This window comes from Triturus cristatus, chromosome 1_1 (assembly GCF_964204655.1).
Source record: "Triturus cristatus chromosome 1_1, aTriCri1.1, whole genome shotgun sequence".
Lineage (NCBI taxonomy): Eukaryota > Metazoa > Chordata > Amphibia > Caudata > Salamandridae > Triturus > Triturus cristatus.
In genome coordinates, this window is record NC_140579.1 from 291,898,411 (window position 1) to 291,916,974 (window position 18,564).

Genomic DNA, 18,564 nt, shown 5'->3' on the forward strand with positions numbered 1-18,564 from the left:
GTTCTACCACAGTAGTAAATGTGCTTTGAAATTGCCAATCAAATATCGTTTTCCGCCTAGAATCACACCATGAGTCTGTGTGCACACAGGAATTGTTGTCAGAGATTTAATTCGTGTTGCTCTTGTTCTGTAAGACTTGCACTCATAGGAAAGGGGCAGCTTGTTTTCTTGAACTGTGATGGTTAGCATTCAGCACAAATCACTATCTCACAGATGAGAGGCAAATGGTAACACATTTGAAAACAGCAGGTATATTTTCCTTCCACTCCTGCAATGGGTGAGGTAGTTCCTACATGTTCAAAACTCCAATTAATCCTTACCACAGGTGATCTTACATACATCTCTGCAGTCTTCATGCAGTTGTGCAAGCGTCCATGCAGATCTCTCTTGCACCTGACAATACACAGTCTCCAGAAACACACTCTTAGCACACAGGCAGCTGCTTCTCCTGCATTCCCATGCTTACTATTCAGCACTGTGTGGTATTTCAGATAGCAGTGTGTAACGCTAACACATTCAACATTACCAAGGCTCATTTCCTTTGCTCTAGTCTAATCACTCACCCAGGTTCCACATGCTCATGGTCTCAAGTAGCTGTTAGGACATGTGCTCTTTTCTGCCTCTCTAAACTATAAGCAAAATGTGTCAGGCTGTTACAGTAATTATCACTTGCTCTACCACAGTAGTAAATGTGCTTTGAAATTGCCAATCAAATATCGTTTTCTGCCTAGAATCACACCATGAGTCTGTGTGCACACAGGAATTGCTGTCAGAGATTTAATTCGTGTTGCTCTTGTTCTGTAAGACTTGCACTCGTAGGAAAGGGGCAGCTTGTTTTCTTGAACTGTGATGGTTAGCATTCAGCACAAATCACTATCTCACAGATGAGAGGCAAATGGTAACACATTTGAAAACAACAGGGTAGATTTTCCTTCCACTCCTGCAATGGGTGAGGTAGTTCCTACATGTTCAAAACTCCAATTAACCCTTACCACAGGTGATCTTACATACATCTCTGCAGTCTTCATGCAGTTGTGTAAGCGTCCATGCAGATCTCTCTTGCACCTGACAATACACAGTCTCCAGAAACACACATGCAGCTGCTTCTCCTGCATTCCCATGCTTACTATTCAGCACTGTGTGGTATTTCAGATAGCAGTGTGTAACGCTAACACATTCAACATCACCAAGGCTCATTTCCTTTGCTCTAGTCTAATCACTCACCCAGGTTCCACATGCTCATGGTCTCAAGTAGCTGCTAGGACATATGCTCTTTTCTGCCTCTCTAAACTATAAGGAAAATGTGTCAGGCTGTTACAGTAATTATCACTTGCTCTACCACAGTGGTAAATGTGCTTTGAAATTGCTTATCAAATATCGTTTTCTGCCTAGAATCACACCATGAGTCTGTGTGCACACAGGAATTGTTGTCAGAGATTTAATTCGTTTTGCTCTTGTTCTGTAAGACTTGCACTCGCAGGAAAGTGGCAGTTTGTTTTCTTGAACTGTGATGGTTAGCATTCAGCACAAATCACTATCTCACAGATGAGAGGCAAATGGTAACACATTTGAAAACAACAGGGTAGATTTTCCTTCCACTCCTGCAATGGGTGAGGTAGTTCCTACATGTTCAAAACTCCAATTAACCCTTACCACAGGTGATCTTACATACATCTCTGCAGTCTTCATGCAGTTGTGTAAGCGTCCATGCAGATCTCTCTTGCACCTGACAATACACAGTCTCCAGAAACACACTCTTAGCACACAGGCACTGTTTCTCCTGCACTCCCATGCTTACTATTCAGCACTGTGTGGTATTTCAGATAGCAGTGTGTAACGCTAACACATTCAACATCACCAAGGCTCATTTCCTTTGCTCTAGTCTAATCACTCACCCAGGTTCCACATGCTCACGGTCTCAAGTAGCTGTTAGGACATGTGCTCTTTTCTGCCTCTCTAAACTATAAGGAAAATGTGTCAGGCTGTTACAGTAATTATCACTTGCTCTACCACAGTAGTAAATGTGCTTTGAAATTGCCAATCAAATATCGTTTTCCGCCTAGAATCACACCATGAGTCTGTGTGCACACAGGAATTGATGTCAGAGATTTAATTCGTGTTGCTCTTGTTCTGTAAGACTTGCACTCGTAGGAAAGGGGCAGCTTGCTTTTTTGAACTGTGATGGTTAGCATTCAGCACAAATCACTATCTCACAGATGAGAGGCAAATGGTAACACATTTGAAAACAACAGGGTACATTTTCCTTCCACTCCTGCAATGGGTGAGGTAGTTCCTACATGTTCAAAACTCCAATTAACCCTTACCACAGGTGATCTTACATACATCTCTGCAGTCTTCATGCAGTTGTGCAAGCGTCCATGCAGATCTCTCTTGCACCTGACAATACACAGTCTCCAGAAACACTCTCTTAGCACACAGGCAGCTGCTTCTCCTGCATTCCCATGCTTACTATTCAGCACTGTGTGGTATTTCAGATAGAAGTGTGCAACGCTAACACATTCAACATCACCAAGGCTCATTTCCTTTGCTCTTGTCTAACCACTCACCCAGGTTCCACATGCTCATGGTCTCAAGTAGCTGTTAGGACATGTGCTCTGTCCTGCCTCTCTAAACTATAAGCAAAATGTGTCAGGCTGTTACAGTAATTATCACTTGCTCTACCACAGTAGTAAATGTGCTTTGAAATTGCCAATCAAATATCGTTTTCTGCCTAGAATCACACCATGAGTCTGTGTGCACACAGGAATTGCTGTCAGAGATTTAATTCGTGTTGCTCTTGTTCTGTAAGACTTGCACTCGTAGGAAAGGGGCAGCTTGTTTTCTTGAACTGTGATGGTTAGCATTCAGCACAAATCACTATCTCACAGATGAGAGGCAAATGGTAACACATTTGAAAACAACAGGGTAGATTTTCCTTCCACTCCTGCAATGGGTGAGGTAGTTCCTACATGTTCAAAACTCCAAGTAACCCTTACCACAGGTGATCTTACATACATCTCTGCAGTCTTCATGCAGTTGTGTAAGCGTCCATGCAGATCTCTCTTGCACCTGACAATACACAGTCTCCAGAAACACACTCGTAGCACACAGGCAGCTGCTTCTCCTGCATTCCCATGCTTACTATTCAGCACTGTGTGGTATTTCAGATAGAAGTGTGCAACGCTAACACATTCAACATCACCAAGGCTCATTTCCTTTGCTCTTGTCTAATCACTCACCCAGGTTCCACATGCTCATGGTCTAAAGTAGCTGTTAGGACATGTGCTCTTTCCTGCCTCTCTAAACTATAAGCAAAATGTGTCAGGCTGTTACAGTAATTATCACTTGCTCTACCACAGTAGTAAATGTGCTTTGAAATTGCCAATCAAATATCGTTTTCCGCCTAGAATCACACCATGAGTCTGTGTGCACACAGGAATTGTTGTCAGAGATTTAATTCGTGTTGCTCTTGTTCTGTAAGACTTGCACTTGTAGGAAAGGGCCAGCTTGCTTTCTTGAACTGTGATGGTTAGCATTCAGCACAAATCACTATCTCACAGATGAGAGGCAAATGGTAACACATTTGAAAACAACAGAGTAGATTTTCCTTCCACTCCTGCGATGGGTGAGGTAGTTCCTACATGTTCAAAACTCCAATTAACCCTTACCACAGGTGATCTTACATACATCTTTGCAGTCTTCATGCAGTTGTGTAAGCGTCCATGCAGATCTCTCTTGCACCTGACAATACACAGTCTCCAGAAACACACTCTTAGCACACAGGCAGCTGCTTCTCCTGCATTCCCATGCTTACTATTCAGCACTGTGTGGTATTTCAGATAGCAGTGTGTAACGCTAACACATTCAACATCACCAAGGCTCATTTCCTTTGCTCTAGTCTAATCACTCACCCAGGTTCCACATGCTCATGGTCTCAAGTAGCTGTTAGGACATGTGCTCTTTTCTGCCTCTCTAAACTATAAGGAAAATGTGTTAGGCTGTTACAGTAATTATCACTTGCTCTACCACAGTAGTAAATGTGCTTTGAAATTGCCAATCAAATATCGTTTTCCGCCTAGAATCACACCATGAGTCTGTGTGCACACAGGAATTGTTGTCAGAGATTTAATTCGTGTTGCTCTTGTTCTGTAAGACTTGCACTCATAGGAAAGGGGCAGCTTGTTTTCTTGAACTGTGATGGTTAGCATTCAGCACAAATCACTATCTCACAGATGAGAGGCAAATGGTAACACATTTGAAAACAGCAGGTATATTTTCCTTCCACTCCTGCAATGGGTGAGGTAGTTCCTACATGTTCAAAACTCCAATTAATCCTTACCACAGGTGATCTTACATACATCTCTGCAGTCTTCATGCAGTTGTGCAAGCGTCCATGCAGATCTCTCTTGCACCTGACAATACACAGTCTCCAGAAACACACTCTTAGCACACAGGCAGCTGCTTCTCCTGCATTCCCATGCTTACTATTCAGCACTGTGTGGTATTTCAGATAGCAGTGTGTAACGCTAACACATTCAACCGTACCAAGGCTCATTTCCTTTGCTCTAGTCTAATCACTCACCCAGGTTCCACATGCTCATGGTCTCAAGTAGCTGTTAGGACATGTGCTCTTTTCTGCCTCTCTAAACTATAAGCAAAATGTGTCAGGCTGTTACAGTAATTATCACTTGCTCTACCACAGTAGTAAATGTGCTTTGAAATTGCCAATCAAATATCGTTTTCTGCCTAGAATCACACCATGAGTCTGTGTGCACACAGGAATTGCTGTCAGAGATTTAATTCGTGTTGCTCTTGTTCTGTAAGACTTGCACTCGTAGGAAAGGGGCAGCTTGTTTTCTTGAACTGTGATGGTTAGCATTCAGCACAAATCACTATCTCACAGATGAGAGGCAAATGGTAACACATTTGAAAACAACAGGGTAGATTTTCCTTCCACTCCTGCAATGGGTGAGGTAGTTCCTACATGTTCAAAACTCCAATTAACCCTTACCACAGGTGATCTTACATACATCTCTGCAGTCTTCATGCAGTTGTGTAAGCGTCTATGCAGATCTCTCTTGCACCTGACAATACACAGTCTCCAGAAACACACAGGCAGCTGCTTCTCCTGCATTCCCATGCTTACTATTCAGCACTGTGTGGTATTTCAGATAGCAGTGTGTAACGCTAACACATTCAACATCACCAAGGCTCATTTCCTTTGCTCTAGTCTAATCACTCACCCAGGTTCCACATGCTCATGGTCTCAAGTAGCTGCTAGGACATATGCTCTTTTCTGCCTCTCTAAACTATAAGGAAAATGTGTCAGGCTGTTACAGTAATTATCACTTGCTCTACCACAGTGGTAAATGTGCTTTGAAATTGCCTATCAAATATCGTTTTCTGCCTAGAATCACACCATGAGTCTGTGTGCACACAGGAATTGTTGTCAGAGATTTAATTCGTGTTGCTCTTGTTCTGTAAGACTTGCACTCGTAGGAAAGTGGCAGCTTGTTTTCTTGAACTGTGATGGTTAGCATTCAGCACAAATCACTATCTCACAGATGAGAGGCAAATGGTAACACATTTGAAAACAACAGGGTAGATTTTCCTTCCACTCCTGCAATGGGTGAGGTAGTTCCTACATGTTCAAAACTCCAATTAACCCTTACCACAGGTGATCTTACATACATCTCTGCAGTCTTCATGCAGTTGTGTAAGCGTCCATGCAGATCTCTCTTGCACCTGACAATACACAGTCTCCAGAAACACACTCTTAGCACACAGGCAGCTGCTTCTCCTGCATTCCCATGCTTACTATTCAGCACTGTGTGGTATTTCAGATAGAAGTGTGCAACGCTAACACATTCAACATCACCAAGGCTCATTTCCTTTGCTCTTGTCTAATCACTCACCCAGGTTCCACATGCTCATGGTCTCAAGTAGCTGTTAGGACATGTGCTCTTTCCTGCCTCTCTAAACTATAAGCAAAATGTGTCAGGCTGTTACAGTAATTATCACTTGCTCTACCACAGTAGTAAATGTGCTTTGAAATTGCCAATCAAATATCGTTTTCCGCCTAGAATCACACCATGAGTCTGTGTGCACACAGGAATTGTTGTCAGAGATTTAATTCGTGTTGCTCTTGTTCTGTAAGACTTGCACTTGTAGGAAAGGGGCAGCTTGCTTTCTTGAACTGTGATGGTTAGCATTCAGCACAAATCACTATCTCACAGATGAGAGGCAAATGGTAACACATTTGAAAACAACAGGTTAGATTTTCCTTCCACTCCTGCAATGGGTGAGGTAGTTCCTACATGTTCAAAACTCCAATTAACCCTTACCACAGGTGATCTTACATACATCTTTGCAGTCTTCATGCAGTTGTGTAAGCGTCCATGCAGATCTCTCTTGCACCTGACAATACACAGTCTCCAGAAACACACTCTTAGCACACAGGCAGCTGCTTCTCCTGCATTCCCTCGCTTACTATTCAGCACTGTGTGGTATTTCAGATAGCAGTGTGTAACGCTAACACATTCAACATCACCAAGGCTCATTTCCTTTGCTCTAGTCTAATCACTCACCCAGGTTCCACATGCTCATGGTCTCAAGTAGCTGTTAGGACATGTGCTCTTTTCTGCCTCTCTAAACTACAAGGAAAATGTGTCAGGCTGTTACAGTAATTATCACTTGCTCTACCACAGTAGTAAATGTGCTTTGAAATTGCCAATCAAATATCGTTTTCCGCCTAGAATCACACCATGAGTCTGTGTGCACACAGGAATTGTTGTCAGAGATTTAATTCGTGTTGCTCTTGTTCTGTAAGACTTGCACTCGTAGGAAAGGGGCAGCTTGTTTTCTTGAACTGTGATGGTTAGCATTCAGCACAAATCACTATCTCACAGATGAGAGGCAAATGGTAACACATTTGAAAACAGCAGGTATATTTTCCTTCCACTCCTGCAATGGGTGAGGTAGTTCCTACATGTTCAAAACTCCAATTAATCCTTACCACAGGTGATCTTACATACATCTCTGCAGTCTTCATGTAGTTGTGCAAGCGTCCATGCAGATCTCTCTTGCACCTGACAATACACAGTCTCCAGAAACACACTCTTAGCACACAGGCAGCTGCTTCTCCTGCATTCCCATGCTTACTATTCAGCACTGTGTGGTATTTCAGATAGCAGTGTGTAACGCTAACACATTCAACATTACCAAGGCTCATTTCCTTTGCTCTAGTCTAATCACTCACCCAGGTTCCACATGCTCATGGTCTCAAGTAGCTGTTAGGACATGTGCTCTTTTCTGCCTCTCTAAACTATAAGCAAAATGTGTCAGGCTGTTACAGTAATTATCACTTGCTCTACCACAGTAGTAAATGTGCTTTGAAATTGCCAATCAAATATCGTTTTCCGCCTAGAATCACACCATGAGTCTGTGTGCACACAGGAATTGTTGTCAGAGATTTAATTCGTGTTGCTCTTGTTCTGTAAGACTTGCACTCGTAGGAAAGGGGCAGCTTGCTTTCTTGAACTGTGATGGTTAGCATTCAGCACAAATCACTATCTCACAGATGAGAGGCCAATGGTAACACATTTGAAAACAACAGGGTAGATTTTCCTTCCACTCCTGCAATGGGTGAGGTAGTTCCTACATGTTCAAAACTCCAATTAACCCTTACCACAGGTGATCTTACATACGTCTTTGCAGTCTTCATGCAGTTGTGTAAGCGTCCATGCAGATCTCTCTTGCACCTGACAATACACAGTCTCCAGAAACACACTCTTAGCACACAGGCAGCTGCTTCTCCTGCATTCCCATGCTTACTATTCAGCACTGTGTGGTATTTCAGATAGCAGTGTGTAACGCTAACACATTCAACATCACCAAGTCTCATTTCCTTTGCTCTAGTCTAATCACTCACCCAGGTTCCACATGCTCATGGGCTCAAGTAGCTGTTAGGACATGTGCTCTTTTCTGCCTCTCTAAACTATAAGGAAAATGTGTCAGGCTGTTACAGTAATTATCACTTGCTCTACCACAGTAGTAAATGTGCTCTGAAATTGCCAATCAAATATCGTTTTCTGCCTAGAATCACACCATGAGTCTGTGTGCACACAGGAATTGTTGTCAGAGATTTAATTTGTGTTGCTCTTGTTCTGTAAGACTTGCACTCGTAGGAAAGGGGCAGCTTGTTTTCTTGAACTGTGATGGTTAGCATTCAGCACAAATCACTATCTCACAGATGAGAGGCAAATGGTAACACATTTGAAAACAACAGGGTACATTTTCCTTCCACTCCTGCAATGGGTGTGGTAGTTCCTACATGTTCAAAACTCCAATTAACCCTTACCACAGGTGATCTTACATACATCTCTGCAGTCTTCATGCAGTTGTGCAAGCGTCCATGCAGATCTCTCTTGCACCTGACAATACACAGTCTCTAGAAACACACTCTTAGCACACAGGCAGCTGCTTCTCCTGCATTCCCATGCTTACTATTCAGCACTGTGTGGTATTTCAGATAGAAGTGTGCAATGCTAACACATTCAACATCACCAAGGCTCATTTCCTTTGCTCTTGTCTAATCACTCACCCAGGTTCCACATGCTCATGGTCTCAAGTAGCTGTTAGGACATTGGCTCTTTTCTGCCTCTCTAAACTATAAGCAAAATGTGTCAGGCTGTTACAGTAATTATCACTTGCTCTACCACAATAGTAAATGTGCTTTGAAATTGCCAATCAAATATCGTTTTCCGCCTAGAATCACACCATGAGTCTGTGTGCACACAGGAATTTTTGTCAGAGATTTAATTCGTGTTGCTCTTGTTCTGTAAGACTTGCACTCATAGGAAAGGGGCAGCTTGCTTTCTTGAACTGTGATGGTTAGCATTCAGCACAAATCACTATCTCACAGATGAGAGGCAAATGGTAACACATTTGAAAACCACAGGGTAGATTTTCCATCCACTCCTGCAATGGGTGAGGTAGATCCTACATGTTCAAAATTCCAATTAACCCTTACCACAGGTGATCTTACATACATCTCTGCAGTCTTCATGCAGTTGTGTAAGCGTCCATGCAGATCTCTCTTGCACCTGACAATACAAAGTCTCCAGAAACACACTCTTAGCACATAGGCAGCTGCTTCTCCTGCATTCCCATGCTTACTATTCAGCACTGTGTGGTATTTCAGATAGCAGTGTGTAACGCTAACACATTCAACATCACCAAGGCTCATTTCCTTTGCTCTAGTCTAATCACTCACCCAGGTTCCACATGCTCATGGTCTCAAGTAGCTGCTAGGACATGTGCTATTTTCTGCCTCTCTAAACTATAAGGAAAATGTGTCAGGCTGTTACAGTAATTATCACTTGCTCTACCACAGTGGTAAATGTGCTTTGAAATTGCCTATCAAATATCGTTTTCTGCCTAGAATCACACCATGAGTCTGTGTGCACACAGGAATTGTTGTCAGAGATTTAATTCGTGTTGCTCTTGTTCTGTAAGACTTGCACTCGTAGGAAAGTGGCAGCTTGTTTTCTTGAACTGTGATGGTTAGCATTCAGCACAAATCACTATCTCACAGATGAGAGGCAAATGGTAACACATTTGAAAACAACAGGGTAGATTTTCCTTCCACTCCTGCAATGGGTGAGGTAGTTCCTACATGTTCAAAACTCCAATTAACCCTTACCACAGGTGATCTTACATACATCTCTGCAGTCTTCATGCAGTTGTGTAAGCGTCCATGCAGATCTCTCTTGCACCTGACAATACACAGTCTCCAGAAACACACTCTTAGCACACAGGCACTGTTTCTCCTGCACTCCCATGCTTACTATTCAGCACTGTGTGGTATTTCAGATAGCAGTGTGTAACGCTAACACATTCAACATCACCAAGGCTCATTTCCTTTGCTCTAGTCTAATCACTCACCCAGGTTCCACATGCTCATGGTCTCAAGTAGCTGTTAGGACATGTGCTCTTTTCTGTCTCTCTAAACTATAAGGAAAATGTGTCAGGCTGTTACAGTAATTATCACTTGCTCTACTACAGTAGTAAATGTGCTTTGAAATTGCCAATCAAATATCGTTTTCCGCCTAGAATCACACCATGAGTCTGTGTGCACACAGGAATTGTTGTCAGAGATTTAATTCGTTTTGCTCTTGTTCTGTAAGACTTGCACTCGTAGGAAAGGGGCAGCTTGCTTTTTTGAACTGTGATGGTTAGCATTCAGCACAAATCACTATCTCACAGATGAGAGGCAAATGGTAACACATTTGAAAACAACAGGGTACATTTTCCTTCCACTCCTGCAATGGGTGAGGTAGTTCCTACATGTTCAAAACTCCAATTAACCCTTACCACAGGTGATCTTACATACATCTCTGCAGTCTTCATGCAGTTGTGCAAGCGTCCATGCAGATCTCTCTTACACCTGACAATACACAGTCTCCAGAAACACTCTCTTAGCACACAGGCAGCTGCTTCTCCTGCATTCCCATGCTTACTATTCAGCACTGTGTGGTATTTCAGATAGAAGTGTGCAACACTAACACATTCAACATCACCAAGGCTCATTTCCTTTGCTCTTGTCTAACCACTCACCCAGGTTCCACATGCTCATGGTCTCAAGTAGCTGTTAGGACATGTGCTCTTTCCTGCCTCTCTAAACTATAAGCAAAATGTGTCAGGCTGTTACAGTAATTATCACTTGCTCTACCACAGTAGTAAATGTGCTTTGAAATTGCCAATCAAATATCGTTTTCTGCCTAGAATCACACCATGAGTCTGTGTGCACACAGGAATTGCTGTCAGAGATTTAATTCGTGTTGCTCTTGTTCTGTAAGACTTGCACTCGTAGGAAAGGGGCAGCTTGTTTTCTTGAACTGTGATGGTTAGCATTCAGCACAAATCACTATCTCACAGATGAGAGGCAAATGGTAACCCATTTCAAAACAACAGGGTAGATTTTCCTTCCACTCCTGCAATGGGTGAGGTAGTTCCTACATGTTCAAAACTCCAATTAACCCTTACCACAGGTGATCTTACATACCTCTTTGCAGTCTTCATGCAGTTGTGTAAGCGTCCATGCAGATCTCTCTTGCACCTGACAATACACAGTCTCCAGAAACACACTCTTAGCACACAGGCAGCTGCTTCTCCTGCATTCCCATGCTTACTATTCAGCACTGTGTGGTATTTCAGATAGCATTGTGTAACGCTAACACATTCAACATCACCAAGGCTCATTTCCTTTGCTCTAGTCTAATCACTCACCCAGGTTCCACATGCTCATGGTCTCAAGTAGCTGTTAGGACATGTGCTCTTTTCTGCCTCTCTAAACTATAAGGAAAATGTGTCAGGCTGTTACAGTAATTATCACTTGCTCTACCACAGTAGTAAATGTGCTTTGAAATTGCCAATCAAATATCGTTTTCCGCCTAGAATCACACCATGAGTCTGTGTGCACACAGGAATTGTTGTCAGAGATTTAATTTGTGTTGCTCTTGTTCTGTAAGACTTGCACTCATAGGAAAGGGGCAGCTTGTTTTCTTGAACTGTGATGGTTAGCATTCAGCACAAATCACTATCTCACAGATGAGAGGCAAATGGTAACACATTTGAAAACAACAGGTATATTTTCCTTCCACTCCTGCAATGGGTGAGGTAGTTCCTACATGTTCAAAACTCCAATTAATCCTTACCACAGGTGATCTTACATACATCTCTGCAGTCTTCATGCAGTTGTGCAAGCGTCCATGCAGATCTCTCTTGCACCTGACAATACACAGTCTCCAGAAACACACAATTGTAGCACACAGGCAGCTGCTTCTCCTGCATTCCCATGCTTACTATTCAGCACTGTGTGGTATTTCAGATAGAAGTGTGCAACGCTAACACATTCAACATCACCAAGGCTCATTTCCTTTGCTCTTGTCTAATCACTCACCCAGGTTCCACATGCTCATGGTCTAAAGTAGCTGTTAGGACATGTGCTCTTTCCTGCCTCTCTAAACTATAAGCAAAATGTGTCAGGCTGTTACAGTAATTATCAGTTGCTCTACCACAGTAGTAAATGTGCTTTGAAATTGCCAATCAAATATCGTCTTCCGCCTAGAATCACACCATGAGTCTGTGTGCACACAGGAATTGTTGTCAGAGATTTAATTCGTGTTGCTCTTGTTCTGTAAGACTTGCACTTGTAGGAAAGGGGCAGCTTGCTTTCTTGAACTGTGATGGTTAGCATTCAGCACAAATCACTATCTCACAGATGAGAGGCAAATGGTAACACATTTGAAAACAACAGGGTAGATTTTCCTTCCACTCCTGCAATGGGTGAGGTAGTTCCTACATGTTCAAAACTCCAATTAACCCTTACCACAGGTGATCTTACATACATCTTTGCAGTCTTCATGCAGTTGTGTAAGCGTCCATGCAGATCTCTCTTGCACCTGACAATACACAGTCTCCAGAAACACACTCTTAGCACACAGGCAGCTGCTTCTCCTGCATTCCCATGCTTACTATTCAGCACTGTGTGGTATTTCAGATAGCAGTGTGTAACGCTAACACATTCAACATCACCGAGGCTCATTTCCTTTGCTCTAGTCTAATCACTCACCCAGGTTCCACATGCTCATGGTCTCAAGTAGCTGTTAGGACATGTGCTCTTTTCTGCCTCTCTAAACTATAAGGAAAATGTGTCAGGCTGTTACAGTAATTATCACTTGCTCTACCACAGTAGTAAATGTGCTTTGAAATTGCCAATCAAATATCGTTTTCCGCCTAGAATCACACCATGAGTCTGTGTGCACACAGGAATTGTTGTCAGAGATTTAATTTGTGTTGCTCTTGTTCTGTAAGACTTGCACTCATAGGAAAGGGGCAGCTTGTTTTCTTGAACTGTGATGGTTAGCATTCAGCACAAATCACTATCTCACAGATGAGAGGCAAATGGTAACACATTTGAAAACAGCAGGTATATTTTCCTTCCACTCCTGCAATGGGTGAGGTAGTTCCTACATGTTCAAAACTCCAATTAATCCTTACCACAGGTGATCTTACATACATCTCTGCAGTCTTCATGCAGTTGTGCAAGCGTCCATGCAGATCTCTCTTGCACCTGACAATACACAGTCTCCAGAAACACACTCTTAGCACACAGGCAGCTGCTTCTCCTGCATTCCCATGCTTACTATTCAGCACTGTGTGGTATTTCAGATAGCAGTGTGTAACGCTAACACATTCAACATTACCAAGGCTCATTTCCTTTGCTCTAGTCTAATCACTCACCCAGGTTCCACATGCTCATGGTCTCAAGTAGCTGTTAGGACATGTGCTCTTTTCTGCCTCTCTAAACTATAAGCAAAATGTGTCAGGCTGTTACAGTAATTATCACTTGCTCTACCACAGTAGTAAATGTGCTTTGAAATTGCCAATCAAATATCGTTTTCTGCCTAGAATCACACCATGAGTCTGTGTGCACACAGGAATTGCTGTCAGAGATTTAATTCATGTTGCTCTTGTTCTGTAAGACTTGCACTCGTAGGAAAGGGGCAGCTTGTTTTCTTGAACTGTGATGGTTAGCATTCAGCACAAATCACTATCTCACAGATGAGAGGCAAATGGTAACACATTTGAAAACAACAGGGTAGATTTTCCTTCCACTCCTGCAATGGGTGAGGTAGTTCCTACATGTTCAAAACTCCAATTAACCCTTACCACAGGTGATCTTACATACATCTCTGCAGTCTTCATGCAGTTGTGTAAGCGTCCATGCAGATCTCTCTTGCACCTGACAATACACAGTCTCCAGAAACACACATGCAGCTGCTTCTCCTGCATTCCCATGCTTACTATTCAGCACTGTGTGGTATTTCAGATAGCAGTGTGTAACGCTAACACATTCAACATCACCAAGGCTCATTTCCTTTGCTCTAGTCTAATCACTCACCCAGGTTCCACATGCTCATGGTCTCAAGTAGCTGCTAGGACATATGCTCTTTTCTGCCTCTCTAAACTATAAGGAAAATGTGTCAGGCTGTTACAGTAATTATCACTTGCTCTACCACAGTGGTAAATGTGCTTTGAAATTGCTTATCAAATATCGTTTTCTGCCTAGAATCACACCATGAGTCTGTGTGCACACAGGAATTGTTGTCAGAGATTTAATTCGTGTTGCTCTTGTTCTGTAAGACTTGCACTCGCAGGAAAGTGGCAGCTTGTTTTCTTGAACTGTGATGGTTAGCATTCAGCACAAATCACTATCTCACAGATGAGAGGCAAATGGTAACACATTTGAAAACAACAGGGTAGATTTTCCTTCCACTCCTGCAATGGGTGAGGTAGTTCCTACATGTTCAAAACTCCAATTAACCCTTACCACAGGTGATCTTACATACATCTTTGCAGTCTTCATGCAGTTGTGTAAGCGTCCATGCAGATCTCTCTTGCACCTGACAATACACAGTCTCCAGAAACACACTCTTAGCACACAGGCAGCTGCTTCTCCTGCATTCCCATGCTTACTATTCAGCACTGTGTGGTATTTCAGATAGCAGTGTGTAACGCTAACACATTCAACATCACCGAGGCTCATTTCCTTTGCTCTAGTCTAATCACTCACCCAGGTTCCACATGCTCATGGTCTCAAGTAGCTGTTAGGACATGTGCTCTTTTCTGCCTCTCTAAACTATAAGGAAAATGTGTCAGGCTGTTACAGTAATTATCACTTGCTCTACCACAGTAGTAAATGTGCTTTGAAATTGCCAATCAAATATCGTTTTCCGCCTAGAATCACACCATGAGTCTGTGTGCACACAGGAATTGTTGTCAGAGATTTAATTTGTGTTGCTCTTGTTCTGTAAGACTTGCACTCATAGGAAAGGGGCAGCTTGTTTTCTTGAACTGTGATGGTTAGCATTCAGCACAAATCACTATCTCACAGATGAGAGGCAAATGGTAACACATTTGAAAACAGCAGGTATATTTTCCTTCCACTCCTGCAATGGGTGAGGTAGTTCCTACATGTTCAAAACTCCAATTAATCCTTACCACAGGTGATCTTACATACATCTCTGCAGTCTTCATGCAGTTGTGCAAGCGTCCATGCAGATCTCTCTTGCACCTGACAATACACAGTCTCCAGAAACACACTCTTAGCACACAGGCAGCTGCTTCTCCTGCATTCCCATGCTTACTATTCAGCACTGTGTGGTATTTCAGATAGCAGTGTGTAACGCTAACACATTCAACATTACCAAGGCTCATTTCCTTTGCTCTAGTCTAATCACTCACCCAGGTTCCACATGCTCATGGTCTCAAGTAGCTGTTAGGACATGTGCTCTTTTCTGCCTCTCTAAACTATAAGCAAAATGTGTCAGGCTGTTACAGTAATTATCACTTGCTCTACCACAGTAGTAAATGTGCTTTGAAATTGCCAATCAAATATCGTTTTCTGCCTAGAATCACACCATGAGTCTGTGTGCACACAGGAATTGCTGTCAGAGATTTAATTCGTGTTGCTCTTGTTCTGTAAGACTTGCACTCGTAGGAAAGGGGCAGCTTGTTTTCTTGAACTGTGATGGTTAGCATTCAGCACAAATCACTATCTCACAGATGAGAGGCAAATGGTAACACATTTGAAAACAACAGGGTAGATTTTCCTTCCACTCCTGCAATGGGTGAGGTAGTTCCTACATGTTCAAAACTCCAATTAACCCTTACCACAGGTGATCTTACATACATCTCTGCAGTCTTCATGCAGTTGTGTAAGCGTCCATGCAGATCTCTCTTGCACCTGACAATACACAGTCTCCAGAAACACACATGCAGCTGCTTCTCCTGCATTCCCATGCTTACTATTCAGCACTGTGTGGTATTTCAGATAGCAGTGTGTAACGCTAACACATTCAACATCACCAAGGCTCATTTCCTTTGCTCTAGTCTAATCACTCACCCAGGTTCCACATGCTCATGGTCTCAAGTAGCTGCTAGGACATATGCTCTTTTCTGCCTCTCTAAACTATAAGGAAAATGTGTCAGGCTGTTACAGTAATTATCACTTGCTCTACCACAGTGGTAAATGTGCTTTGAAATTGCTTATCAAATATCGTTTTCTGCCTAGAATCACACCATGAGTCTGTGTGCACACAGGAATTGTTGTCAGAGATTTAATTCGTGTTGCTCTTGTTCTGTAAGACTTGCACTCGCAGGAAAGTGGCAGCTTGTTTTCTTGAACTGTGATGGTTAGCATTCAGCACAAATCACTATCTCACAGATGAGAGGCAAATGGTAACACATTTGAAAACAACAGGGTAGATTTTCCTTCCACTCCTGCAATGGGTGAGGTAGTTCCTACATGTTCAAAACTCCAATTAACCCTTACCACAGGTGATCTTACATACATCTCTGCAGTCTTCATGCAGTTGTGTAAGCGTCCATGCAGATCTCTCTTGCACCTGACAATACACAGTCTCCAGAAACACACTCTTAGCACACAGGCACTGTTTCTCCTGCACTCCCATGCTTACTATTCAGCACTGTGTGGTATTTCAGATAGCAGTGTGTAACGCTAACACATTCAACATCACCAAGGCTCATTTCCTTTGCTCTAGTCTAATCACTCACCCAGGTTCCACATGCTCATGGTCTCAAGTAGCTGTTAGGACATGTGCTCTTTTCTGCCTCTCTAAACTATAAGGAAAATGTGTCAGGCTGTTACAGTAATTATCACTTGCTCTACCACAGTAGTAAATGTGCTTTGAAATTGCCAATCAAATATCGTTTTCCGCCTAGAATCACACCATGAGTCTGTGTGCACACAGGAATTGATGTCAGAGATTTAATTCGTGTTGCTCTTGTTCTGTAAGACTTACACTCGTAGGAAAGGGGCAGCTTGCTTTTTTGAACTGTGATGGTTAGCATTCAGCACAAATCACTATCTCACAGATGAGAGGCAAATGGTAACACATTTGAAAACAACAGGGTACATTTTCCTTCCACTCCTGCAATGGGTGAGGTAGTTCCTACATGTTCAAAACTCCAATCAACCCTTACCACAGGTGATCTTACATACATCTCTGCAGTCTTCATGCAGTTGTGCAAGCGTCCATGCAGATCTCTCTTGCACCTGACAATACACAGTCTCCAGAAACACTCTCTTAGCACACAGGCAGCTGCTTCTCCTGCATTCCCATGCTTACTATTCAGCACTGTGTGGTATTTCAGATAGAAGTGTGCAACGCTAACACATTCAACATCACCAAGGCTCATTTCCTTTGCTCTTGTCTAACCACTCACCCAGGTTCCACATGCTCATGGTCTCAAGTAGCTGTTAGGACATGTGCTCTGTCCTGCCTCTCTAAACTATAAGCAAAATGTGTCAGGCTGTTACAGTAATTATCACTTGCTCTACCACAGTAGTAAATGTGCTTTGCAATTGCCAATCAAATATTGTTTTCTGCCTAGAATCACACCATGAGTCTGTGTGCACACAGGAATTGTTGTCAGAGATTTAATTTGTGTTGCTCTTGTTCTGTAAGACTTGCACTCGTAGGAAAGGGGCAGCTTGTTTTCTTGAACTGTGATGGTTAGCATTCAGCACAAATCACTATCTCACAGATGAGAGGCAAATGGTAACACATTTGAAAACAACAGGGTAGATTTTCCTTCCACTCCTGCAATGGGTGAGGTAGTTCCTACATGTTCAAAACTCCAATTAACCCTTACCACAGGTGATCTTACATACATCTCTGCAGTCTTCATGCAGTTGTGTAAGCGTCCATGCAGATCTCTCTTGCACCTGACAATACACAGTCTCCAGAAACACACTCGTAGCACACAGGCAGCTGCTTCTCCTGCATTCCCATGCTTACTATTCAGCACTGTGTGGTATTTCAGATAGAAGTGTGCAACGCTAACACATTCAACATCACCAAGGCTCATTTCCTTTGCTCTTGTCTAATCACTCACCCAGGTTCCACATGCTCATGGTCTAAAGTAGCTGTTAGGACATGTGCTCTTTCCTGCCTCTCTAAACTATAAGCAAAATGTGTCAGGCTGTTACAGTAATTATCACTTGCTCTACCACAGTAGTAAATGTGCTTTGAAATTGCCAATCAAATATCGTTTTCCGCCTAGAATCACACCATGAGTCTGTGTGCACACAGGAATTGTTGTCAGAGATTTAATTCGTGTTGCTCTTGTTCTGTAAGACTTGCACTTGTAGGAAAGGGCCAGCTTGCTTTCTTGAACTGTGATGGTTAGCATTCAGCACAAATCACTATCTCACAGATGAGAGGCAAATGGTAACACATTTGAAAACAACAGGGTAGATTTTCCTTCCACTCCTGCAATGGGTGAGGTAGTTCCTACATGTTCAAAACTCCAATTAACCCTTACCACAGGTGATCTTACATACATCTTTGCAGTCTTCATGCAGTTGTGTAAGCGTCCATGCAGATCTCTCTTGCACCTGACAATACACAGTCTCCAGAAACACACTCTTAGCACACAGGCAGCTGCTTCTCCTGCATTCCCATGCTTACTATT